This window comes from Chrysemys picta, chromosome 3 (assembly GCF_011386835.1).
Source record: "Chrysemys picta bellii isolate R12L10 chromosome 3, ASM1138683v2, whole genome shotgun sequence".
Lineage (NCBI taxonomy): Eukaryota > Metazoa > Chordata > Testudines > Emydidae > Chrysemys > Chrysemys picta.
The window spans coordinates 121,198,361-121,218,957 of record NC_088793.1 but is presented as its reverse complement, the minus strand read 5'-3'; the positions used below and the strand labels follow the sequence as shown (position 1 = coordinate 121,218,957).

The 20,597-nt window shown below is 46.7% G+C and overlaps 1 protein-coding gene across 13 annotated transcripts in view; it reads left to right on the top strand.

Annotated features, from left to right (window-relative positions):
• Positions 1-20,597, top strand: part of AGPAT4 (1-acylglycerol-3-phosphate O-acyltransferase 4) — a 183,453-nt gene that overhangs the window by 83,517 nt on the left and 79,339 nt on the right. Inside the window, exon 1 of one of the 13 annotated variants that reach the window (XM_065590398.1) lies at positions 20,077-20,274. The exons of the other annotated variants lie outside the window; for them this stretch is intronic. The gene's annotated coding sequence lies outside the window, so the exon portion shown is untranslated. Of the gene's footprint in view, positions 1-20,076; positions 20,275-20,597 lie in introns of those variants that run through there. 13 annotated transcript variants of the gene reach the window in all.

Genomic DNA, 20,597 nt, shown 5'->3' with positions numbered 1-20,597 from the left:
TGAGTCTTCATTTATTCACTCTAATTTAAGGTTTCACTTGCCAGTCATACATTTTAATGTTTTTAGAAGGTCTTTCTATAATAACTAAACAGTTATATGTAAAGTAAATAAGATTTTTTAAATGTTTAAGAAGCTTCATTTAAAATGCAGAGCCCCCCTGGACCGGTGGCTAGGACTGGGCGGTGTTAGTGCCACTGAAAATCAGCTTGCATGCTGCTTTTGGCATGTGTGCCATAGGTTGCCTGCCCCTGTGCCAGGGGCTGGCCTAGCATCTGGATAGACCTTGGCTCAGGAGTGGTGGCCACTGTTGCACATTGTCCTCAATTATGCAAAGCACTGCTTCAGCCACTGTTGCACATCTGGCCCACAATGTTGACTTGGCTGAAAGAGGCCTTGTTTTGAATTTTGGTCCATTTGTGCCCAGAGCAAACTAGCTCTATGGTAAGAGTGATTCTTCCCCACCCTGCACTAAAGGTCAGCAAGCCTGGAATGAGTCATCCATATGTGCTTGGTGTTTGAACAAGGGGAAAATGGTATTAAAGGTTAAAACAACAATAATTTTGTATTGGAAAGAGACCGCATTAAACTAATTAGTAAAAATTTGGTGTTTTTAAAGTATAAGCAGTAAATTCTTTGGAGCACTGGTGTATTGATTAATAGAACAGCTTAGGTTGGGTCATTCCATGTGTAGATCTGACTGAAGTCCTTGCAGGATCAGGCCCTCAGTCCCTCCCTGGACTCCGGTGCCCCGTTATCTGGGGTGCTACCCCCTGGCATACACCCCTCAGTCTCAGGGTCTTCCTCACCAGGGAACCCCCTAGCCCCACCTCACCTCAGTCATAGGCTACTGCCAGTCACCAACTGGCCCCCATTCCCTGGGGCAGATTTGCAGAATAAGCCACTCATCACTGGCAAGGAGGGTTTTGGACCTGCTGCCTTTCTCTGCAACCCAGTACCTCTATGGGGCCTTGAACAAGGCTTTGCAGCCTGGGGAGTTGCTACCCTGGAGCTTGCCAGCCCCTCTGGCCTTTCCCCAGCCCTGCCTCACTCTAGGCACCCTGAGCTTCCCAGCATCCAGGCCCTTCTCTTTCTTTCTGAAAGCAGGGAGAGACTAACTGTTCATGGTTCACAGCCCTTTTATAAGGGCCAGCTGCAGCCTGATTGGGGCGTGGCCCAGCTGTGGCTACTTCCCCAATCAGCCCAGGTTTTCACCTACCACAGCCCTCTCCCAGGGCTGTTTTAAGCCCTTCAGGGCTGGAACAGGGTTACTGCCCTGCTACAGAAAGTAAAAGTGTGTACTTTGAAATGATGATAAACCTCATATTGATTTGCCAGATTTGTAATAGCATGAATCACAGAGTCAACCAAAACAGTGAAATGGAGCAGGCATAGTTTAGCATAACTCCAGAGCTAAGTGAAGGCAGCATAGCAAATTCCATTCAATCAAGCAAGCTCCTCCATTTTGGTGTTGAAGGTAAAGATAATTTCACAAAATTCAGGGGAAGTGCATTTCATCTTCGACACTACAAAAGTTCTCATGAAGTCACAAATGCAAAGGGTGGTAGAGATTTGTTTTGCTTTATTTTCTGCTTTGGATATATAGTATTCTCACTCTTCCATTCCCAGCATCTGCTGTCATGGTAGCTTATCTTCCCTTATTCCCTCATCATGACTAAGTACTGCTGGCTTCTTGGAATAGTCCATGAATTTATATGTTCTCATCCGGATTCTAATCTCTCCTGCACCAGAAAAAAGTGATCATAATCAGACTTTATAAGTGCTGTATTAGTTTCAAGAGATCATTGGCTTATTTTTAGTAACCCCCTCTCCCTCTCAAAACAGGAAGAGTTATAGATGGCAGCTATATGAGCTTCCCTGCATTGCCTGATCAATGTGCCTAATGCCCTGGGAGGCCACCACCCTAGATGAAATAATGCAGTTCAGTCTTCACTGACCAGTTTTTAAAATACAATCAAATGCTGCAGGGAAGTTTTTAATTTGAAGGAGGTTATTAGAGCTGCAATTTGCTTCTAACTCTTAATTCCAAAGGGCAGAAGTAATTTGCAAATAACTTTAAGATACTGCATGCTGACCCTGCATTCTCACAATGTCTCCTTCGCAAACCACTAGTCAAATCCTGATGTGGATTTGGAAAAGTGAGTTTAGTGAGAGTCTTGTTTGTCCACATCAGTCCCCGTTGGCTGAAGAGGCTGCAAGAGCAGAGGGTGTTCATGCCTGGGCAGAACTGTATGGGGAAGCTTGTATACTACTAGTCTGCATTATTCTTGGCTCAAGCCCAGCATGTGATGATTAGTCACTCACTCTAGTGAGTACACATTCCATCCCAAATGAAACACAATACTGGTACAAAATCTTTGCTCCTGGGCTGAAAATACTTTTGTGTCAATGAGGCTTATCTTCAAACACATATTTTAACAATTTGATTCAAATTGCTGTTAACTCCCCTTTTTAAAATGACAAAGCTGATAAGCCCTCCCCTGTACTGAACTGCTGGGTGCTTCTGTAATATAATAAAATCAAACATTGCAAAGTTCAACAACATGAGCTTAAAATAAATGTGTGCTTAAAAGATGGTGTTAGAACATAGATCTGGCAAACCAACAGATTTTTATAAAACTACATAGGGATAGACTGTGCTCAGCCTTTGCACAGAAGCTGAGGGCATTCAAGAATCTCTCTTCTCTCCCCCCCCCCCCCCCCCCCCCCCCCAATTTACTGTGGGATGCAATGGAGCCCTTGGGGGGGCAATCACAATACTTGCACTTGTAGAAGGACTGTTTCCTCTGTATGATCTTGGGGGCTGCAAACCACTACAAAGAGGAGGATGCAGAGCCATGCCCCCCTCCTGTGCTGGTCTGTGGAGCTGGCCTTGTGTAATATGGGGAGCAGTCTGGACCCTTTCAAGATAAGATATAGCACCAGCTCCAGGCACCAGCGAACCAAGCAGGTGCTTGGGGCGGCCAATGACAAGGGGCGGCACGTCCGGGTTTTCAGCGGCAGGTCCCTCAGTCCCTCTCGTAGGGAAGGACCCGCTGCCGAATTGCTGCTGAAGAATGAAGTGGTGCAGTAGAGCTGCCACGAAGTGCCGCCGATCGCGGGGCATTTTTTGCTTCACTGCTTGCAGCGGTAAAAAAGCTGGAGCTGGCCCTGATAGCTTGGATACTCCTACAGCCTACATGAGAGCTGGGGGAGGGATTATGTCTCTGTGCTTGTTCTTGGGGTGCCCAGGACTGACTGTCACATTGTTACCTCCAGCGAGAGGGGGAGACTTGCATGTGCTTAACTGGGTGTCAGCTCCCTGACCCCTCCAGCCTGTTAGCAACCCAAACAATCTCCTCTGGGCTGTGCCAGCCCTTACTTTGCCTTGTAGGTTAACAATAGGTGTACCCAGTCTCAGTCCCTTTGAAACATTCCTCTGTAGTGTCCAGCTCCTTATCCACTTATAGAAAAAAACAGATCTGCTGTTCCCAAGTGTTCAGTATACACACCAGCGTGTTTGATTCTACTCCAGATCAGTTCCTTATATAATACCATAGCACTGAGCAAGAGTTATAGTAAAAACAATCATACGTTTATTATCAATGTTCAAAATGTAAGAATTACTGAGTAAGGACAATGCAAACAGAAGGGCTAGATAAAAAAACAAAATCATAACATGAGGCTAACCTCCAGTCTAAATAAGTTTTTCACCCAAATGTCCTTTACAGTATTTCAAGCAGGGTAGGTTGTGATCCTATTTTCATTAATGTAATTGCACTGCCTGATTACTTCCTAGGTGCAGAATAAAGGAGTATCTTCCTTGCCTTCTCTTATCTTCTCCAAATTCCTTGTTTGTTTGTTCTCAGAGTCAGGAGGACTTCCTGCAGCTTGTTTTCTTGTGTGCTGCCTCCCACACTGCTGACTTCATATGTAAAGGACTTCTGGTTTTGTTAACTTATTAGACTGAGGGAGACAGGTGAATAAACATCCTTTGTCGGGGAGAAAGCTGTTTGTCACCTTTGCCTTGACAGACTTTAGGAACATATTTTTTTGTATCCAGAGAACTTTTTATATAATATGTGTACATGTGTTTCACAATGATATTAATGACCATCGTGATCCTGTCTTTCATTTAAGATCTCATTTGATTTTCTGTGTTGGAACCAGAATGTACATACCAGCTTCAGGATATTTTTGTATCGGTTGGCATTGAGGGATTCTTAAGGTTCACAGTCTCTGGCAGAGCTCTGACTGGGGCAGCACTGACCCCCAGCATGGACCAGATTTTGAAGTGGCCCTTTAGAATGTACTCTGCTACAGAGAGATTCCTCTCCATATTCAAAACTATTCTGCTGAAATAAACCAGAATGGGACTCCAATGATTGGGTAAACCACATCCTTACAGGGTCATTTAGTGCTGTGCAGAGGGTCTTCAGTGGGGGCTAGACCTTGTGTGGCTCTGCTCAGGGGAGAATTAACTCACCCACTTCAGTGGTGCCTGGGCCTCTTGTAGGCTCTCTGCATGGGGGTAAAGTTTGCCCTATGTAATGACAATGCTGCTTCACAGTGGGTGCACTTGGCTTTCAAAGGGAAACTGAAGAATAAAAGCAGTGGTACAGTTGTGTGAACAAATGCTTAGTTTTAAAATGTCCTGGCTCCTAATCTGATTTATAAATAAATTAAGGCAGTGATAAATAACTGTTCTTGTGTTTTCAAAGGGATAGTATTACACCTCTGGGTAAAGTTACTTTGCAAATTACAACTTACAAATTACTGTTTGGGGGATACGAGTGCCAGGGGATGGTTCTCCTCACCCTTATTTGCTGAAGGGAGCAGAAATGAGGATCCATTGTTTTCCATTTCTAGCTCAGCTCTCACTTGCCATCATATACTGCAAGACCTCCCTTTATTCCAGGGTATACATAAACTGCACAGAACTGAGATCTAGTCTAGTGCATGAGGCATGCATAGCCCTTGCATGGATGCTTTGCATCCTGCCTTCCTCACTCAGTGGAAGGAACAGAGCTAGCTCCACCAAGCATGGGACCTTCTGTCCTGGGGGTTGGGCAGGGTTTGCCCCTATGTGCAGACAGTAACATGTACCCTTTGGCTTTCTGTGGATTTTAATTGTTTGTGACCCTAAGAGACCCTTTATGTCAACTGGCACAGGGCACACTCAACATGCTGTTGTCCGAGTGTTTAGCCAAATGGCATCTTGTAAGGTATCCTATTAATAACTGGGGTAGGTTGGTAATGAATATTGCATGGTGTATGAAGAGGTATGTATGCTGGTAATATGGTCTTAAAACACGTTGTGATTAAACGAAGTTATCCTAGACAAAAGAATGTCGTTTTAGCTGTTTGCCCATGTCTCCATTGTAAATTAAGTAAGGAGATGCTGGAAACAATGAAAGTACATCGAAGGTAAACAAAGTAATCCAAACAAACAGAGCAAATTCACAGGACAGTGAAGAAGACAGACTGGCATCTGCACACCAGTAGGGGGAAGGAACTTTTTGTCTGGGTTCCATTTTAAAAGGCCATGGACTTTGGGAAATGTAAGAAGAGCAAAAGACATTCTAGTTATCCATCACTTACGGGACAGAAGAGAGCACCCTCTCATTCTGTGAATGTTGGATCCTCCTACAGAAGGGCTGGTGCTGCTGATAACTTGATGGAAGCGAGAGAGCTGTTTCAGCAAAGATTGTAGCTTGCTAAAGTTAAGTCTTAGGCCAGGTCTACACTATAAACTTTTATATCGGTATAAATGCCTAGTTCAGGGGTGTGAAGAATCCACACCCCTGAACGATGCTCTTATACCAACCTAACCTCCAGTGTAGACTGTGCTATGTCCACAGGAGGACTTCTCCCATGGACATAGCTACTGCCTCTTGCAAAGGTGGATTAACTACGCCGGCAGGAGAAGCTTTCCCATCAGCATAGTAGTGACTTCACTGAAGCACTACAGCATTTTAAGTGTAGACCTGCCTTTAGAAACTAAAAAGTGTTTTGTTTGTAACTCTTTGGTTGTGTCTTAGTGTCACTTAAATCTGCTCTTTTTTTAAGAAACATTCTTAGCACTGAGTGAGTTTTTACTGTAAACTATATTTAAGGTACAGTGTGTCCTCAGCGAGCCAACAGGCTGGTGTGTACACTGTCACTTTGGAGGCAACAAACTTAATTTTTGTTGGTGTCTTGTGAGAAGGACTGGACACTGCAGAAACACATCTCTGAGAAACTGGGGACCACTGAATGTTACCTGCAAGGCAGAGGTAAGAATGGCAGAGTCTGAAGGAGTTTGGTGCGGCAGACAGCTGCTGTGACAGCCTAAATCCTCAGGTTCAGTTTAGGGTGACCAGACGTCCCGATATTTGCTTGTTTGTCCCGCGTCCCGACCAATGTGCGGTCGGGACACTGGACAAACAAGCAATTTTGCCCTCCCGGAAGGGCTCTTGCCCCTCCCACCCCGACTCCGCCCCCTCCATCCCCCATTGGCTCCCTCCCCAAATCCCCGTCCTGGCCCCGCCTCTTCCCCATGCATGTGGCACTCCTCCTCACTCCCAGGCTTTTTGCTGTAATGGCGGCAAGCCTGGAGGAAGGGGGTGGTGGCCGTCTTCCAGTTCCTGGAGCTGGTGAGTAGGGGCACTGGGTGGGCAAGGGGGGCTGGCAAGGGGGCTGCTCCTCCAGGAGGTAGACGGGGGGGGCCTCCGGACCCCGGCAACGGCGGGGGAGAGCGGCTCGGGGCCGCATGAGTGGCCATGCCAAGTTTATTGGCTTGGACAGGACCCCAGCCGGCTCCCCGCCCCGCACCAGCATGTTGCGCCGGCTGCCACAGGCCAGGTAAGGAGCCGAGTCGCCCTCTTCCCCCTCCCCCCCCTTGTCCTGGCTCCTCAGCTGAGCCCCTCCCCCCCGTCACCCTCCTGGGGGAGCAGCCACCTTGCCAGCCCGGTGCCTGTACTCACAAGCCGCAGGAACTGGAAGCCGGCCACCACCCTCTCCCTCCAGGCTTGCGCCGGCATTCCAGCAGCAAGCCTGGGAGGGAGGAGGAATGCCGCTCAGCTGAGGAGCCGGGGGGAGGGGGGACTCGGTTCCTTACCTGGCCTGCGGTGGCCGGCGGAACATGCTGACACGGGGCGGGGATGCTACCCCCCTACAGGGCAGGGCGAGGAGCCAGCTGGGGTCCCTCTCCTGCCCCCCCCCCCCCCCAGCCGATAAACTTTATGTGCCGGCTCGTGTGGCCCTGAGCCGCTCTCCCCCGCCGCTGCCGGGGTCCGGAGCCCCGCACCTTTCGCTCCAGCGGCTCCTTCCCCGTGGGGCGGCGGGACATGCCATATGTGCCCGCGGGGGGGGCAGCAGCCATGGCGCGGCCGGCACCTGCAAAACAGCTTTTTTTTTTTTTACTTTGCTCCGCCCCCCTGCGTGTCCCGATATTCTCCCCCCACATCCCAATATTCTCCCCCCACATCCCAATATTTCTTGTCAGTGATCTGGTCACCCTAGTTCAGTTTCATGTCTCCTTCTTCCAGGTGTACTTTATTAATAACCGAGATGGAAAAGGCAGGAAGTAACATGCACAGTTGTGTAACAAACTTTCCTACTTCTCATAAACTTGGCAGGAAGAAGACACATCCTTCCCCTGAGGTCACCCTTTCCTGGCTATTATAGCCAGATGGCATACTGTCAGTCACATGCATGCTCGCATCTAATTATGTGCCCTGTGACTACAGCTCAAAGCATGCTGAGGTGTACATATGTACCCCAAGGCCCAGTGTCCTGTTAGAGGTGTAAGGAGCACTCTTACATCCCTATACTTGCTACCTGTGTGAAGGGAAATGGTGTGATGGGGAGAATACGACTTCCTTCTCCTCTTGTGGAGGTGGATAGGCAGGCATGCACAGGAAGTGAGATGAGCCAGGACTGTCCTGGCTTACTTCCCCCATGGAGCAAGTGAGCAGTAGGGATAGAAAGGGAAAGGTTATGCTTAGGGCCCTACCAAATTCATGGCCCATTTTGGTCAATATCATGGTCATAGGATTTTAAAAGTAATTGTCATTATCAGAGAGGTAGCAGTGTTAGTCTGGATCTGTAAAAAGCAACAGAGTCCTGTGGGACCTTTAAGACTAACAGATGTATTGGAGCATAAGCTTTCGTGGGTAAATACCCACTTTGTCAGACGCAGTGGGTATTCACCTACGAAAGCTTATGCTCCAATACATCTGTTAGTCTTAAAGGTGCCACAGGACTCTCAATTGTCATTATTTCAGCTATTTAAATCTGAAATTCAGTGTTGTAATTGTAGGGGTCCTGACCCAAAAAGGAGTTGTGGGGAGGTCACGGTACTGCTACCCTTACTTCTGTGCTGCTGCTGGCTGCGGTGCTACCTTCAGAGCTGGGCAGCTGGAGAGTGGCGGCGGCTGCTGGCCGGGAGCCCAGCTCTCAAGGCAGAGCCACTACTGGCAGCAGCACAGAAGTAAGGATGGCCTGGTATGGTATTGCCATCAGCCGCCACTCTCCAGCCATCCAGCTCTGAAGGCAGCACAGAAGTAAAGGTGGCAATACTGCAGCCTCCCTAAAATAACTTGCAACCCCCCTCCCCCCGCAACCTCCTTTGGGTCAGAACCCCCACTTTGAGAAACGCTGGTCTCCCCCCTGTGAAATACGTATAGTATAGGGTAAAAGCACACAAAAGACCAGATTTCACAGTCCATGATGTGTGGGTTGTTTTTTTTTTTTTCATGACTATGAATTTGGTAGGGCCCTTGTTATGCTGCAGCTGGAGATAATCCAGCTTGGGTGGACATACACGTGCTAGCTTTGATCGAGCTAGCTTTGATCGAGCTAACATACTAAAAACAGAAACGTAGCCACTGTGGCATGGGCAGTGGCTGGACTAGCCGTGCAATATTTACCTAGGGTCCTGGGTGAGATTGGACTCAAGGCAACCAGTCCTGCCACTGTGTTTACACTGCTATTTTCAGCACGTTACTTCAATCAAAGCTAGCATGTGTATCTCCACCCAAACTGAGAATTACAGGTGTAGCTGTAGTGTAAAGGGCTCTGAGTTGCAGGTGGAGCCCTGGTCTGCTTGTGGGGACAGAGCAACTACATGTTCTCCTTTATGCTGTATGAATTCTATTACAATTTACCCCTAAGAAATTCTCACTTTATTAATCCATACACCCAGTAATTTTCATGAAAACTAATCAAATAAACTTGTCCCACTTTTCAGCAGAGATTTAATAGCTGGCAGCTGCAATGAGATCATATTACAAAGACTTAATTATTTTTACAAAATATACTACCGTGCCTTTGTTAGTATTCTGGGAGGTTTTATCATTTAATAATTTAAACACTTAGCCTTTTGTTCACTTATGATATCCTGGAGTATCTCTTGTGTTGGAATAGTGTACTCAGTGTGGCGTCTAAAGAATGAGGAGTACATGTGGCACCTTAGTGACTAACACATTTATTTGGGCATAAGCTTTCGTGGCTAGAGCCCACTTCATTGGATGCATGCAGTGGAAGATACATACACACACACCATGGAAAAAATGGGTGTTGCCATACCAACTATAACGAGACTAATCAATTAAGGTGGGCTATTATCAGCAGGAGGGAAAAAAACTTTTGTAGTGATAATCAGGATGGCCCATTTCAAACCGTTGACAAGAAGGTGTGAGTACCAGTAGGAGAAATATTAGCATGGGGAAATAGTTTTTACTCTGTGTAATGACCCATCCACTCCCAGTCTTTATTCAAACCTAATTTAATGGTGTCCAGTTTGCAAATTGATTCCAGTTCTGCAGTTTCTCGTTGGAGTCTGTTTTTGAAGGGTGTTTGTTGTTGTTGGAGAATTGTGACTTTGAGGTCTGTAATTGAGTGTGGAGTCTGTTTTCCATACCACTTATGAGATGTCCCCCTTTCTTACTGTCGGAGGAGGACTGTCCGTGGGGCCAACCCCTCCTGAGGCGGTAACAACCCCTCATTACCCTGTTCTATATATTTATGTCCCCAGTCATCCCAGTGCTCTTCAATGAATTTATTCTCATAACATCCCCAAATTTTGGTGATGTAAACTGAGGCAGATAGAGTTCATAACTTATCCATAAGCACATAGGACACTTGTGGCAGAGCTAGAACTTGCTTCTCCATCTCTTACATCCCCCTTCAACACCCTAACCCAGCGTTTCCCAAACTTTTTTGGCTACGGAACACTGTTTAGTGTATTATGGAACACTTATAATATTATTTTGTAGTCATTTGGTTTCCAAATAAATTGTGTTCTTTATGCTCAAATATTTTTTTATAAAACAAAGCAAAAATACAAATTTAAAATAATTTGAACTAACAATTTCTAACTGGAAAGCGTGTATACAGTAGTACAAAAATCCAGTGCAGGTGTCAAAATTTAAAAACAGTGTTCTTTAAAAAAAGTTATTTTTATACACATACACATGATTTTTACTAGGAAAATCTATTTTTATAAACAGAAATACAAATTTGGATTTAATGGGATTGGTGTTTCTGTGTTTTTCTATCTCAAATTCGCTTAATATTAGGAATAATGCTGGAAAGTTGAATCCTCATGTCAGGTGCAGCATCAAGTCTATTCCTATATTTGGTTTTGGTTGCAGTATAATACGAAAATCCCGTCTCACACAAATAAGTTGTAGCAAATGGAAGGAGCACTCGAACTGCACGTTTAGCCACATTAGGGTACTCTTCTATTAGGCTGCTCCAAAAATTATTCAGCGGAAGATCCTTAAACTTTTTTGTTTAAAATCAGAGTCCGAAATTAAGTCAATTAGGCTTTCATAATCCTTCCCAGTAAAGCCGACTAGTTTGGCTGTAATTACAAACGGATTTCGAACCCAAGCATTATCATCAGTAGTTGTAGGAACATATTCTAATAAAGAGGCCTGCTATCATGTAAGTGCTGTAAAATGATGCTGGAAACTTCTTCATAGAATTTCTTTCAGTCAGAAATTCATGTACTGTAGGGAAGCCGTCAAAGTTATTCTGTTCTACAGAAGATTCCCAGAATTCCAGTTTTTTTAACGATGGAATTTTATCCCTTGTAGTAGTAAAAATGGTCACATTCTTTCCTTGCAGCAACAGATTAATTTCATTTAATTTGCAAAAATATCTGCAAGATACGCAATTCTCATTAGCCATGAAGGCTTTGTCAGACAGTCATTTAATTTTCGTTCTGAATTATCTGAAGTGAAGAATACCAGTAGTTCATTCAGAAGCACTTTTCCTCTGGATAGCTACCTCACTTCCGTATGTAAAAAGAGTTTTTGTGCTGACTACCCATTTCCTCACACAGAATTTTAAATAACCTCGATTGAAGTGGTCAAAATTTGACAAAATTGATAATTTGTACTGCTTCATCGAGCACAATTTTCAGATATGCTGGGGTTTGGTGTGTGTTTTTTAACTGCAAGTGCTTGTCTGTGTAGAACACAATGGCTCTTAGTGCTTTCTGGTGCCACATTTATGATTCGCATTACAGCTCCCTTCATCTTCCCTATCATTGCCCGAGCACCATCAGTACATACATCAATACATTTTCCCCAACTAATTTCATGCTTTCTGATAAAATTGTTGATGCAGTTGAATATTTCTTCTCCAGTAGTGTTGCTTTGCAGAGATTCACAGAAGAGCAGGTCCTCTTCAATAATATTAAATCTATATCGGACAAGTACTAATAGCACAGCAAGTCCTGAAATGTCAGTGGACTCCTCTAGATGCAATGAATACTCATGGCAAATTTTCAGTTGGCAAACTAGCTCTTTTTTTATGTCCTCAGCTGCGGAACACAGTTTAGGAAACACTGCCCTAACCACAAGGCTTGTCCTTATGACACACATTAGGCCTTGCATACTGAAAATATCTATTGACTGTACTGAGTTTTGAGCACCCAAGGAATGAACTGGCCCTTCATTTATATAACTGATTAGTTGTCTTTGAGATCCATTCTTAGTAGAACAGTAATTTTATTAATGAATGTTTACATTTGGATTTAATCCTTCTAAGAAAGATGGTAAATGGTGGAGCATGGTAGGTTATTTGCCATAGCTCTTTGTCTTATGCATTAGATTTAAGAGATGCATTTATAGCAATGCTACAGTGGATTTTTCCATATTGCACAAAGCTTTATTGTGAAATAGCAGAGTTGTCATAACCACGGTAATACATAATGTTCTAAATTGCCTTGTGTTCCCTCTATAAAAACAATCCAGTCACGTACTTGTATTAGTCATAAAACACTGCTGATTTGTCACTAAGTTTTATTGCAATGCAAAGTGATGAAATTTCACCTTTTTATTGAGAACAAAGGTGGTGAACTGGGGAAAGAAGTGTTGATTTAATCACTGTCAGAATAGGGGGAATATGAGGTCTTTCCCAAATGGAAGTACGACCGAACAGAGCACATCACTTAACTTGGGATGGTAGCAATTTAAGTGTTAACTTGTTTAAAATACACAAAACCAGAACTCTTGTTGACTTTGATTCCTTATACTAATTAAAATATCTAGACTCTGTTCTACAAATGTAAATTTAACTTACAAAACCTCTGGGTAGGGTGTGGTGTGTGGTTTTTTTTTTTTTTTTTTTTTTAAATGTGTTGTAATCATAGTAAAATTGCACCTGAGTGAAAAAGCAACCTTCACTAGATACTACTCCCCAATCCCCCATGGAGCTGAGCTCTGTGGCCCCACCAAACATAATGCATGGCCTGATACCTCACTGATCTGGAGTTAGCGATGCCTGGTCATAGGGGACCTAAAAGATAAAAACTTTTAACCAAATATTCTCCTATCCACCCACCCATTACTGCTATGTGGGCCATGCACCAGATAACTTCTGTTCAGTTTTGGTTTTTTTTTTAAAGGTGATAGACAAATATTCATTCTTCTATAGAAGAGCAGATAACTCCTAATGTCTTCTGAAACTAAGAAGCCAAGGGACTAGGGGATAGAGAAGAAACACTTTGCTGAAACTTGCCCTTACTTACGTTCAAATAAGAACCCTCTCAGAGAATCTGAGTAATTGGGCTTTGCCCAGAGTTCTCTCTGACAGTTCAGGAAGCAACAGTAGAGTTGCCCCACAGTCACTATTATATCCTTGGGTCTCTGTACTCTCCCTTCAACTGAAGCTAACAGAAGGGTTTTCACTGACATTGGTTTAACAATGAGAAGAAAAATAGGCAATTGTCTGTGATGTCCAGTAGTTGTGAAACCCCAAAATATTTGGTTTAGGAGTCATTTACCAAAATTAAGGGCTTGAGAGGTTAGGAATATAGTTCTGTTAGCAAAGGCTGAGATCTGATAGTGACATTGTCATGCCAGCAATTTACTCCCCTTCCCCCAAACTGCTTACTGTGTTGATAATAATAGTACTGTGCATCCCTGCTGGTAATAAAGGGGCAGAAGGACTGTGTGCAAATACAAGACTCACCAATGAAAAGAAAGAAGGAAGTAAAATCCCCTGATATGGGTCTCATTTGCATGGCTTTTGCTGAAATTCTGGTCCTGCTGAATTTATGGCCAGGTTCCACTGACTTCCAAAGCATAGGGTGACCAGAGGTCCTGATAAAATCCTACCAAAGCATGAGAAGTGCCTGATTTACTGATACAAGCAGAATTCATTTTCCTGCTGGAAGTTCCCCTAAATAGTCTCTATTTGTTCATGATTTACAATTGCACACTTCCTCATAAGGATTTTAGTAGAGCTGGACAAGTTTTTTTTCTTTTTTAAATAGCCCTCTTTAAAATGTGCTTTCTTTTTTAAAAAAGAATTCATAAAGATTTTGTATGGATCCTTCTGATCAAAATAATTACCAAAATTCTTCACTTATTGAAAACCACGTTTTGTAAATGAAAAACTAGAATGCTTTTGATTTTAAAATCCACATTTTGAAAACACAATTATAGTTTTTTGTTTAAACTTGCAAAATGGAATAGATTTCAAAATCTTGGATTTTTTTTTTATGGCACTTGTTCCTTTCTACTGACTTATTTACACTTAAAAAAATTTTTTTTTAAGATCTTGGGCAAAACGCCTCTTAAGCCTTTATATAATAACACACTTGCCAATATGCTTCTGAATGGAGCTCAATTTTAAATTTGTTTTTGCTGCATAGAAAGAACATCTGCCAGTTGCCTTGTGGTGATACAGGGTCAAAATATCTTCTTTTAGAGTATATAGCGGGAAGAATTTACTCATAGACTTTAAGGCCTAAATGGGCCATCATAATCATCTAGTCGGCCTCCTGCACATTGGAGGCCACAGAACCTCACCCACCCACTCCTGTAGTAGGCCCATAACCTGTGGCTGAGTTACTGAAGTCCTCCAATCTTAAATTAGAGCTGTCAAATGACAAAGTGAATGGTAGATTCTCTAATTCAAACCAGCAAGTGACCCATGGTAAACACTGTAGAGGATGGCAAAAAACCCGACAAGCACCACCCAGGGTCTCTGCCAATCTGCAAATTCTATCTCATTAGCAAAAACTACAGCTTGAAAAACATGCAGAGAGAGGTGCATGGAGAGGGAGGAAGAGATGAATTGGAAGTAGCAGGGTAGTGGAAGGAATGGAAATGACTGAGGGGAGGAGACTCTGTGTCCAGGAGTAAAGAAGTTTTTATGATGTCTTTTCACACTGAAGTGTCTGTCTGTCTAGGGTTTTATACTGCTGGCCAGCACCCTAGTGTCTGAGTACCTTCCATGTAAAACCAATAACGAAATCCCTAGTGGATAGGGTTACCATATTTTAAGTGTCCAAAAAGAGGACACTCCACGGGCCCCAGCCCCGCCTCAACTCCGCCCCTTTCCTGCCCCAGCCCCACCCCTTCCCGGCCCCGCCCCAACTCCACCCCCTCCCCTGGATGCTTCGCCCCCCCCCCGCCCCTCCCTATCCCCTGCTTCCCGCAGGACCCATAATGGAGAGGAGATTCCCAGCTCGCAGGAGGTGATTGTGGATGGTCAGGGAGATGTCTTTGGTTTTAGGACAGGTTGTGCACAGGAGGTAAAAACTTCATTTCTAGGTCTGGGAGGGTCTGCTCTATGATGATGTGATAATATCCAATAGGATTAGTGTATTCTGTAAGAGATGGGGGGTGGAGGAGGCATAAAGCCTGAGCCATGGAATAGTCCTGAGCCAGTGTGGGTTACTGACAGATTCCAGGCAGCTTTTGACTGCTACCAACCAATTTCAAGATGGTGCCTGTAGTAATCACATTCTTGTACTCCATCTGACCTTCTGTGTCTCCACCATTTACTATTGTGGCTCAGTCAGAGTTCTGATTTGAATTGTAAACAAAGTTCTTCTTCGAGTGCTTGCTCATATCAATTCCAGTTAGGTGTGCCGCGTGCACGGATGTCGTAACTTTTTCTCCAGCAGCTACCCATCAGGCCGGCTGTGGAGCCCCCTGGAGTGGCGCCGATATGATGCTCTATACATGACCCTGCTGGCCCGACCCTCCCCCCCCCTTCAGTTCCTCCTTACCACCAGTGACAGTTGTTGGAACGGTGGTCTCTTGCTTGCAAGTGCTCCACTACTCCCTAGCTACTCTGCTTATCTCTGTGTATAGTTACCCTATTGTTGGTTAAGAGTTAGTTTACTGTTATCTTTAGTGTTAAGTATAGTGTTAAGTATAGTTATCGCTTGAAGGGGCTTCCCCGCTTCACCGTGTGCCCTACAGGGCTCCGGGGCATGCCATCCCAGGGCTTCAAACCTTGTGGTTCCTGCGGCAAGCCCATGCCCACGGGTGACCCCAATGACTCCTGTCTTCGGTGTCTGGGAGAGGCCCATCAAGTGGATAAGTGCAGGATTTGCAAAGCATTTAAACCTTGCACCAGAAAGGAAGGAGACATTAGACTTAAACAACTCCTCATGGAGTCTGCCCTTCGTTTGCCTCAAGACTTGGCCCCGGGTGCCTCGGTGCAGAGCGCCCCCCCCCCCAGCAGTGCCAGCTACAGCGCCGAAAAAGTACTCGGCATGCGCTTCTAGGACTCAGCGATCTCCCAGGGCCCAAAAGTGTCCTCCCCGGCACTGGTCTCACTCCCCGGTGACCCGTAAGAAACAGACCACGGAGAAACCTCCACAAAGGCCCGAGGCGGCAGTCGCACAGCCGACAGGGCATGGTACGGACCAGGGACATAAGGCCAACACACTTTCCAGTAGGCCTCATCCCTCATGGGCCCCCACCCCTCAGGAGTCCCGCGCCGCCGGACTCCCCGCAGTTGCAGGTGGAGGAGGTCATGCTGCCCTCCATGCCTGACACCTTTGTGGCCGCCAGAGGCCTCGTTGAGATGACGGTGCCAAAGTCCTTGGTCTCAAGGCCTATACCATCTAGAGCAGGGGTCTCAAACACACTGCCTGGTGGCCGCATGCAGCCCACGAGCTCCTCGCGCCTTCCCCCAGTGTTTACCTAGAGCGGCTATGGCCCGATGCTCACCGGAGGGGCGCAGGGGTGTGTGTGACTGTTGCTTCAGGCACTACCCCCAGCAGCTCCCATTGGCTGGAAATGCGGAACCGCGGCCAATGGAAGCTGCTGGGGGCGGTGCCTGAAGCAACAGCCACACACAACCCTGCGCCGCTTGAGGTGGTCATCGGCTGGCAGGTTGTGGTCCCGGTTGAGATCCAGGTCAAGGTTGGAGACATCGCGGCACTGCTTGAACCGGGACCGCACCTCTCCGCAGCACCACAGCTCTCCAGCACACCACCGCTCCCCATCACAATAACCGTTTTCCATTGCGGTACCATTCACGGTCACACTTCCGTGGCAGATCTCCACTGAGGCAAAGCCCAACCTCTTGACGCCGGTCAATATCTCGGTACTGATCCCCACAACGGCACCGCCAGTCACAGTCTGGATCCCGCCACTCCATATAGCATCCATCCCACTCTTCCGGAGATGCAGACATCCTCCTGACGTAGCGCACTGCTTCCCCTTGGCCGTCCTGCTCCCAGTCACCCTCCCTGAGGTCGGGTAGAGCATCGGGGCATCGGACATGCTCCGTTCAGGCCCGGGAAGTATTTGATGGGACACTTCAGCGCCACACCGGCAGCCCCAGTGGCAGTTCTGGGCATACCACCAAACCCAGGGCGCCCTTCCAGGCGCCCCTCCACCTTCATGCTCTGGGTCATGTATTCCCAAAGCAACCATCAGTTGCCCACCTCCAGACCCCACTCAATCGCGGGACCCAGCCCCACCCCCGGTGGAGGCTACGCCCAGCACCCAGGAGGAATTGGACCCAGTTGATGAAGGGGTGATTTCGGATTTGATCCTGCTGGTTGCTGCCTCCTCGTCTTCTCCACATGAGGCGGTGGTGGGTACGTCTACATCCGGCCCTCCACCTATGGACTATCGGGCCTTACAGGACCTCCTACGGCGAGTGGCCTTAAAAATGAATCTCCAGGTTGAGGAGGAGGACCCAGTGGTGAACGATCTCATGCCAGAAGGGCCCTCTAGGATGGCACTGCCAGTTATAAAGACTATCCAGTCAAATGCCAAAACAATCTGGCAAATCCTGGGCCTCCATTCCTCCCATGGCCAAAGGGGCCGAAAGAAAGTACTTTGTCCCCACTAAGGGGTATGAATACCTTTTTACCCATTTCCTCCCCCCCCCCCCCCATGCTCCCTGGTGGTGGATGCGGTAAACGAAAAGGAAAGGCAGAGTTAGCAAGGGCCCGCCCCTACATCAAGAGATGTGAAACGTCTGGATCTCTTTGTGAGGAAAGTTTTTATTCTACTGGTGGCCTCTCCCTTCGGATCGCTAATCAACTCATGATCCTTAGCAGATACAGTTATAACTCCTGGTCTGCTATCCAGAAGTTTAAGGAGCTTCTCCCATCTGAGTAAACAAGACACATTATCAGTTCACAGCTCTCCCTTTCGGCCTGTGCACAGCCCCCTGCATCTTCACCAAATGCATGGCAGTTGTGGTGGCCTTTCTTTGCTGCCACCATGTGCACGTCTACCCATACCAAGACAACTGGCTCATATGAGGTCGATCTCGCCAGCAGGTACAATCACAGGTACAATTGGTCAGACACGTTCGACTGCTTGGGCATCGTTCTGAACATCAGCAAGTCTGTTCTTGCCCCAACACAAACAATAGAGTTCATTGGGGCAGTCCTGGATGCAAACTAGGCGAGTGTGTTCCTCCCAGAGGCCCGTCGTCTAGCCCTCGTGCAGGTAATCACCGGCCTTTGCAACTTCCCCCACCAGCACAGCGAGACAGTGCCTCAGGCTGCTGGGTCACATGGCATACTGCACCTACGTGGCGCAACATGCCAGGTTGCGGCTCAGGCCTCTGCAGGCGTGGTTCACGTCCGTGTATTGCCCGGGCCGCGACAGTCTGGACATGGTGCTGACCGTTCTGGGGCATATCCTCAACTCCTTATGATGGTGTCTGGACCCCCGCACGGTAAGCGCCGGGGTACCATTCCACCCTCCCCAGCCATCTCTGACATTGGTAACAGATGTGTCAGCGCTCAGCTGGGGAGCGCATCTCGGGAGTATGACTACTCAAGGCTTGTGGTGAGTAGAGGAACTAGCCCTGCATATCAACATCAATGAGCTCAGGGCAATCCACCTTGCGTGCCAACCATTCCTGTCACGCTTGCAGGGCTGCCGTGTAGCGGTGCTGACTGACAATACCACGGCCATGTTTTATATAAACAAGCAAGATGGGGCTCAGTCATTTCCCCTCTGCCAGGAAGCCCTCCTACCATGGGAATTTTGTTTAGCCCACTCCATCCTTCTCCAAGCCTCGTACCTGCCGGGCGCTCAGAATGTACTGGCAGACAGCTTGAGCAGATGGTTCCTCACTCACGAATGGTCGATTTCGGCCAAACATCATCCACTCCATCTTCCACAGCTGGGGGTTTCCCCAAATCAACCTGTTCACACGGGCCAGGCAGAACTCGCCTGTTCGGACCATAAGCCTTCTACCAGAACCGCTTACAAAGCAAAGTGGAAAAGATTTTCTATCTGGTGTACACAGTGGCAGATGCTCCCACTCCAGACTTCAATTCCCTGCATCCTGGACTATCTGGTGCACCTGACGGATCAGGGCCTGGCATTCGGCTCTCTTAAAGTTCACCTTGTGGCTATTTCAGCACTTTACCCAGGCGTTTCCGGGCACTGTTTGCACACCCCATCGTGAGTCGTTTCCTAAATGGACTGGAAAATATCCATCCTCCAATGAAGCCCCCTGTCCCGGCCTGGGATCTGAATTTAGTTTTGGCCTGTCTTATGGGACCTCCTTTTGAGCCTCTAGCCTCCTGTTCTCTACTCTACCTCTCCTGGAAGGTTGCCTTCTTAGAGGCCATCACTTCGGCTTGCCGCTTTTCGGAACTATGGGCCCTCACGTGCGAGCCCCCATATGCCATTTTTCATAAGGACAAGGTGCGTGCAGCTCCCAAAAGTCATGTCCCGCTTCCATGTCAGCCAGGATATTTTCCTGCCTGTTTTTCTATCCAAAGCCATACGCCTCCCTCCATGAGCAGCAGCTGCATTCGCTGGACGTTAGACGGGCGCTCGCCTTCTACATAGACCAAACAAAGCCGTTCTGCAAAACAACCCAGTTTGTTGCTCTAGCAGAGTGGATGAAAGGTTCGCTGGTCTCCTCCCAGCAGATATCCTCCTGGATCATGGCATGTATTCGTGTTTGCTATGACTTAGTGAAGGTCCCTCCACCTGTCGTCACAGCGCACTCCACGAGGGCTCAGGCCTCGTCAGTAGCCTTCCTGGCACAAGTACCCCTCTAGGACATCTGCAGGGCTGCTACATGGAGTTCGGTGCACACCTTCACATTGCACTACGCCATCGTTCACCAATCATGTGATGATGTGGCCTTCGGCAAGGCGATTCTTCAGTCTGCAATACCTTGACTCCGACCCCACCTCTGAGGTAAGGCTTAGGAGTCACCTAACTGGAATTGATATGAGCAAGCACTCGAAGAAAAAAATGGTTACTCACCTTTTTGTAACTGTTTGTTCTTCAAGATGTGTTGCTCATATATATTCCATTCCTCCCCACTTCCCCTCTGTCTGAGTAGCCAGCAAGAAGGAATTGAAGGGGGGTCGGCAGGATCATATATAGAGCACCATATGGGCACCACTCCAAGGGGCTCCACAGCTGGCCCGACGAGTAGCTGCTAGGGGAAAGTTCTGATATCGGTGCACGCGGCACGTGCACACACCTAACTGGAATAGATATGAGCCACACATCTTGAAGAACAAACAGTTACAAAAAGGTGAGTAACCATTTTTCCCCTGCCTTATGCGACTTTAAGGGGGGGTGCAGTCCATGCACAATTATCTGGAGTCAGTATCTCTGGGTGAAACAAATCTGTTAGTACCTTTTGCTAAGCAGGTGAGCCAGTTCACAATCTGTAGTGTCTTTGGGCAAAATTCTGCTTTTCTTGACATTTGAATTAAGTGGAGCTTCTCTTGTTTTACATTGGCATAACTCAGAGCAGAATTTGGCCTTGTGATTTAAAAAAAAAATCATATAAACTGTTAAAACATACTAATACAATGATATATTTCCTTATTTGGTTTTGGGGTGGGGTTTTCT